This window comes from Triticum aestivum, chromosome 3D (assembly GCF_018294505.1).
Source record: "Triticum aestivum cultivar Chinese Spring chromosome 3D, IWGSC CS RefSeq v2.1, whole genome shotgun sequence".
NCBI lineage: Eukaryota > Viridiplantae > Streptophyta > Magnoliopsida > Poales > Poaceae > Triticum > Triticum aestivum.
This window is the reverse complement of record NC_057802.1, coordinates 9,784,475-9,791,474: the sequence shown is the minus strand read 5'-3', so window position 1 is coordinate 9,791,474 and position 7,000 is coordinate 9,784,475.

Here is a 7,000-nt window from a genome sequence, read left to right as displayed (position 1 = left end):
CCCCGCAGTGCGCCATTAGTATGGCAAAGCACATGTGTAAATATCGCCCCCTGGGAGGCACACTAATGGCGCATGTTGGTCTATACTAATGGCGCACGGCGTGATGTGCCATTAGTATACCAGATACTAATCGCGCACCAGTGGTGCGCCATTAGTATTTAATACTAGTGGCGTGGTACTAGTGGCGCACCAGTAGTGCGCCATTAGTAGGCAAAACTGGTGCGCCACTAGTAGGCCTTTTCCTAGTAGTGCAAATTTCAGCCCAATCGGGGTTACGGATCTCCTGGAATTTAAGAAACGGTGAAAGGGCAGAACCAGGGAGCACAGAAACAGAAGGAAACGGAGAGAGAGAGAGAGAGAGAGATCCAATCTCGGAGGGGCTCCCGCCCCTCCGCCGCCATGGAAGCCAAGGACCAGTGGGGAAACCCTTCTCCCATCTAGGGGGAAGGACAAGGAAGAAGAAGAAAGGGGGCGGGGCCCTCTCCCCCTCCCTCCCGGTGGCGCTGGAACGCCGTCGGGGCCATCATCGTCACCGCAATCTACACCAACACCTACGACCTCTTCACCAACATGTTCATCACCTTCCCCCAACTATCTACAGCGGTCCACTCTCCCGCAAATCGCTATACCCCCTACTTGAACATGGTGCTTTATTCTTCATATTATTTTCCAATGATGTGTTGCCATCCTATGATGTCTGAGTAGATTTTCGTTGTCCTATCAGTAATTGGTGAATTGCTATGATTGGTTTAATTTGCTTGTGGTTATGTTGCTGTCCTTTGGTGCCCATCATATCAGCGCGCGTGGATCACACCACGGGGTTAGTTGTATGTTGATAGGACTTTGTATTGGAGGGCAAGAGTGATAGAAGCTTCAACCTAGCATAGAAATTGATGCATGCGGGATTGAATGGGGACCAATATATCTTAATGCAATGGTTGGTTTTTACCTTAATGAACGTTAGTAGTTGCGGATGCTTGCTAATAGTTCCAATCATAAGTGCGTAGAATTCCAAGTTACGGATGACATGCTAGCAGTGGCCTCTCCCACGTAAAAGTTGCTATTGGTCTAGTAAAGTAGTCAATTGCTTAGGGACAATTTCGCAACTCCTACCACCACTTTTCCACACTCGCTATACTAACTTTATTGCTTCTTTATCTAAACAGCCCCTAGTTTTTATTTACGCGCTCTTTATTATCTTGCAAACCTATCCAAAAACACCTACAAAGTACTTCTAGTTTCATACTTGTTCTAGGTAAAGCGAACGTCAAGCTCCTCGTTGGGTTCGACACTCTTACTTACCGAAAGGGGCTACAATTGATCCCCTATACTTGTGGGTTATAAAGACCTTTTCTGGCGCCGTTGCCGGGGAGTTATAGCGTGCGATGAATATTCTCGTGTGTGCTTGTTTGCTTTATCACTAAGTAGTTTTTATTTTCTGTTCTAAGTTGTTCTCTATATTTAGTTATGGATATGGAACACGAACTACCAAAAAAATTAGGTGTACTTGCTACTCATGGAGATGGGGAACCTCCTAATACCCTCGCTACTGGTTATGTGAAAAATATTATGCACTACTTTAATAATCCTAAGAAAACCCCATTCAATTATGTAATGGGAGACACATTGGATCAACGTGAATACTTTAGGGATTATCGCTTGACTCAAAAAGGGAAACTGTTATGGGATCAAATTCATATGTTGCATTGGTATGCCCAGGAACTATGCTTGAGATATGATTATACTTGTTGTTCTATGATGAAGGCTCCACACCTTCCATTTTCTTGCAAATTTAATGATGATAAAACCTTGGCTTCTTATGCTAATGGTATATATGATTACTATGATGTGGAACAAACAGAAGAATTCGTTGCTTTTATGGGTGCTTATGAAATTAAATCTTTGTTTAAAGAGTGTGAAAATCTGATGATGCTGTTTACAGACCTGAAAATTTTGCTATACTTAAATATTGCTATGAGAATTATGAATTCAATTCCGATATTGATGATTTTATTGAGAGAGTCTCCGCCGTCCAAGAAGAGACTAATATTTTGCAGGAGTCTGTGGAAGAAGAAATTAATGACATTGTGAGAACATTGGATGAAAAAGATGAGGAGGAGAGCGAAGAACAAAAGGAGGAAGAGCGGATTGATCACCCGTTCCCACCATCTAATGAGAGTAACTCTTTATCCCATACATTGTTTAATTTCCCTTCGAATTTACCGAAGGATGAATGCTATGATGATTGTTATGATCCCGTTGATTCTTTTGAAATATCCCTTTTTGATGATGCTTGCTATCATTGTGGCCAAGATGCCAATATGAATTATGCTTATGGAGATGAACTTGCTATAGTTCCCTATGTTAAACATGACATTGTTGCTATTGCACCCACCCATGATAGTCCTATTATCTTTTTGAATTCTCCTGACTACACTATATCAGAGAAGTTTTCCCTTATTAAGGATTATGTTGATGGCTTGCGTTTTACTACTACACATGATGATTTTGATAGATATAATATGCATGTGCTTGCTGCTCCTACTTGCAATTATTATCAGAGAAGAACTATATCTCCATCTCTCTATGTTTCCCACATGATAAAATTGCAAGGAACTGCTGATGCTATGTATTGGCCTTTACTTTGTGTGCATGAATTGTTCTTTTATGACATGACGATGCATAGGAAGAGAGTTAGACTTCGTCATTACATGATATATGTTACTTTATGCTCACTACTAAATTACAAATCATTGTTAATTAAAATTGGCTTTGATATACCTTGGGATCCGGGTGGATCCATTACTTGAGCACTATATGCCTAGCTTAATGGCTTTAAAGAAAGCACTGCCAGGGAGACAACCCGGAAGTTTTAGAGATTCATTTATTTCTGTTGAGTGCTTTTATAAAGTTTAAAAACAAAAATAAAGAGGGGAACCCAAAACTTTTCAAAAAGGAAAGTGAAAGTGAGAGAGACAAGCATTGTTGAAGTGGGGGAGCTCCTTGAATTTGTTCATACTCACGGAAACTTTGTGAGTCTTAATTACAGAAACTTTCCAACAAAATTAATTATCCCCTTGTACAATTCCATTGTATTATAAAAATAATGTGCCAAGATTTGCCTTTAGGATGATTAGATTGCTTGTTGGTTTGTGCGGTGCAGAAATAGAAACTTTGGCTGTAGTGCGCGATTTTACATTTTTTACTGGAACGTCAAACGGTTCTGAAACATTTTTCACTGTCTTTCTATACAAATTGTTTATTTTACCTAATTGTTTCAGAATTTTCGGAGTACCAGAGGTATGGTGAATGATCAGATTACAATAGACTGTCCTGTTTAAGACAGATTCTGTTTTTGATGCATTGTTTTGTTTGTTTTGATGAAACTATCGATTTCTATCTGTGGATTAAGCCATGGAAAAGTTATATTACAGTAGCTACAATGCAAAAACAAAATATGAATTGCTTTGCGACAGTATTTAGAGTAGCGATTTACTTTATTATACTAACGGATCTTACCGAGCTTTCTGTTGAGTTTTGTGTGGATGAAGTGATCAAGGATCGAGGAGGTCTCGATATGAGGAGAAGGAGGAGAGGCAAGAGCTCAAGCTTGTGGATGCCCAAGGCACCCCGAGTAAATATTCAAGGAGACTCAAGTGTCTAAGCTTGCGGATGCCCCGGAAGGCATACCATCTTTCTTCAACAAGTATCGGTATGTTTTCGGTTTCGTTTCGTTCATGTGATATGTGCAAATCTTGGAGCGTCTTTTGCATTTAGTTTTGACTTTTCTTTGATGCACCATGCTGGTATGAGATAGTCCATGGTTGATTTGTAGAATGCTCATTGCACTTGACTTATATATTTTGAGTATGGCTTTATAGAATGCTTCATGTGCATCACTTATATCATTTGAAGTTTGGGTTGCCTGTTTCTCTTCACATTGAAAACAGCCATTTGTAGAATGCTCTTTTGCTTCACTTATATTTGTTAGAGCATGGTCATATGTTTTGTAGAAAGAATTAAACTCTCTTGCTTCACTTATATCTATTTAGAGAGATGACAGGAATTGGTCATTCATATGGTTAGTCATAAAATCCTACATAAAACTTGTAGATCGCTGAATATGATATTTTTTATTCCTTGCGATAGTTTTGCGATATAGAGATGCTAATATGTGGGAGGTACTAGTGAATGATTGTGGTTTAGTAAAAATATTGGTGTTCAGGGTTGTGATTCCCGAAGCATGCACGTATGGTCTCCTAACTATGTAAAAAATTGGCGCGCATTGTATTTTGATTGTTTATCTTTGCGTGAAGGTCGGCGGCGCGCGATGGTTAACTCCTACCAACCTCCCCCCTAGGAGCATGCGTCGTAGTATTTTACTTCGAGGGCTAATAGATTTTTCGCAATAAGTATGTGAGTTCTTTATGACTAATGTTGAGTCCATGGATTATACGCACTCTCGCCCTTCCATCATTGCTAGCCTCTTCGGTACCGTGCATTGCCCTTTCTCACCTCGAGAGTTGGTGCAAACTTCGCAGGTGCATCCAAACCCCGTGATACGATACGCTCTATCACACATAAGCCTCCTTATATCTTCCTCAAAACAGCCACCATACCTACCTATCATGGCATTTCCATAGCCATTCCGAGATATATTGCCATGCAACTTCCATCATCATCATATACATGACTTGAGCATTTATTGTCATATTGCTTTGCATGATCGTAAGATAGCTAGCATGATGTTTTCATGGCTTCTCCGTTTTTTGATTTCATTGCTACACTAGATCATTGCACATCCCAGTACACCGCCGGAGGCATTCATATAGAGTCATATTTTTGTTCTAGTATCGAGTTGTAATATTGAGTTGTAAGCAAACAAAAGTGTGATGATCGTCATTATTAGAGCATTGTCCCATGTGAGGAAAGGATGATGGAAGCTATGATTCCCTCACAAGTTGGGATGAGTCTCCGGACTTTACAAAAAAAACAGGCCAAAGAAGCCCACAAAAAAATACAAAAAAACAAAAAAAATGAGAGAAAAAGAGAGAAGGGGCAATGCTACTATCCTTTCACCACACTCGTGCTTCAAATTAGCACCATGTTCTTCATATAGAGAGTCTCTTGAGTTATCACTTTCATATACTAGTGGGAATTTTCATTATAGAACTTGGCTTGTATATTCCGATGATGGGCTTCCTCAAATGCCCGAGGTCTTCATGAGCAAGCAAGTTGGATGCACACCCACTTAGTTTCCAGTTTGAGCTTTCATACACTTATAGCTCTTAGTGCATATGTTGCATGGCAATCCCTACTCCTCGCATTGACATCAATTGATGGGCATCTCCATAGCCCGTTGATTAGCCGCGTCGATGTGAGACTTTCTCCCTTTTTTGTCTTCTCCACACAACCTCCATCATCATATTCTATTCCACACAAGGTTTGAAAAAGTAAAGTATGAAAACAATTGCTTGGCTGACACCGGGATGGGCATGAGGGGTACCTTGTGTTAAGAAAAGGGAGCATACAAGACTATATGATTTTGTAGGGATAGCGTTCTTTAGCATTGATATTTTGAAAGACATGATTGTTTGTTGGGATGCCCGAGTATTAAATTCTTTTATGTCAAATGATAGACTATTGCTTTGAATCACTCGTGTCTTAATATTCATGCCATGAGATTAGATTACATGATCAAGATTATGCTAGGTAGCATTCCACATAAAAAATTATCTCTTTTATCATTTACCTACTCGAGGACGAGCAGGAATTAAGCTTGGGGATGATGATACGTCTCCATCGTATCTATAATTTTTTATTGTTCCATGCCAATATTCTACAACTTTTACATACTTTTGGCAACTTTTTATACTATTTTTGGGACTAACATATTGATCCAGTGCCCAGTGCCAGTTCCTGTTTGTTGCATGTTGTCGGGGGAAACGACACCTATGGGATCACGGGGAATACCTTTTGCTATGGTTGGCGGGCGCGGGGCTGTGGAAAGAGCGGGATTGAGAGATCAACGCGGGGGGATTATCCAGGTTCGGGCCGCGAGGACGCGTAATACCCTACTCCTGCTGGTTTCTGCTTATCTGGTGTTCTTGGACTAGCTACAAGGCGTGCAGGGTCCAAAAAGTCCGAATCCTCTCCCAGTACGCCGCGGGCCTTCTTTTATAGACAAGGGGGCTGCCAGAGTGGCACACATGAGGTAGAAAGCTATACAGTGGTCGATTATATCCTCTGGCATCGTAGGGCAAACGCATTTAATGCACTGCCGACGTGCCCTTCTCGCTTTATCGGGGACGGCAAGGAAACTCGTCCCAGCTGTCGCCGCCTCGCCTGGCTTCGACGCGCGTCCGAACTGACGAGGCGGGCAGTGCCACGCTGGCTGGTGATACGGCTCCAACGTATCTATAATTTTTTATTGCTCCATGCTATTATATATTCTGTTTTTGATGTTTAATGGGCTTTATTATACACTTTTATATTATTTTTGGGACTAACCTATTAACCCAAGGCCCAGTGCAAATTGCCTTTTTTGCCTATTACAGTGTTTCGCAGAAAAGGAATATCAAACGGAGTCCAAACGGAATGAAACCTTCGAGAGCGTGATTTTTGGAATGAACGTGATCCAGAGGACTTGGAGTGGACATCAAGAAATCAACGAGGAGGCCACGAGGCAGGGGGTGCACCTACCCCCCTGGGCGTGCCCTCCACCCTCGTGGGCCCCTCGTGGCTCCACCGACCTACTTCTTCCTCCTATATATACCTACGTACCCCGAAACCATCGAGGAGCACCACGAAAACCTAATTCCACCGCCGCAACCTTATGTACCCGTGAGATCCCATCTTGGGGCCTTTTCCAGCGCTCTGCCGGGGGGGGGGAATCGATCACGGAGGGCTTCTACATCAACACCATAGCCTCTCCGATGATGTGTGAGTAGTTTACCAGAGACCTTCGGGTCCATAGTTATTAGCTAGATGGCTTCTTCTC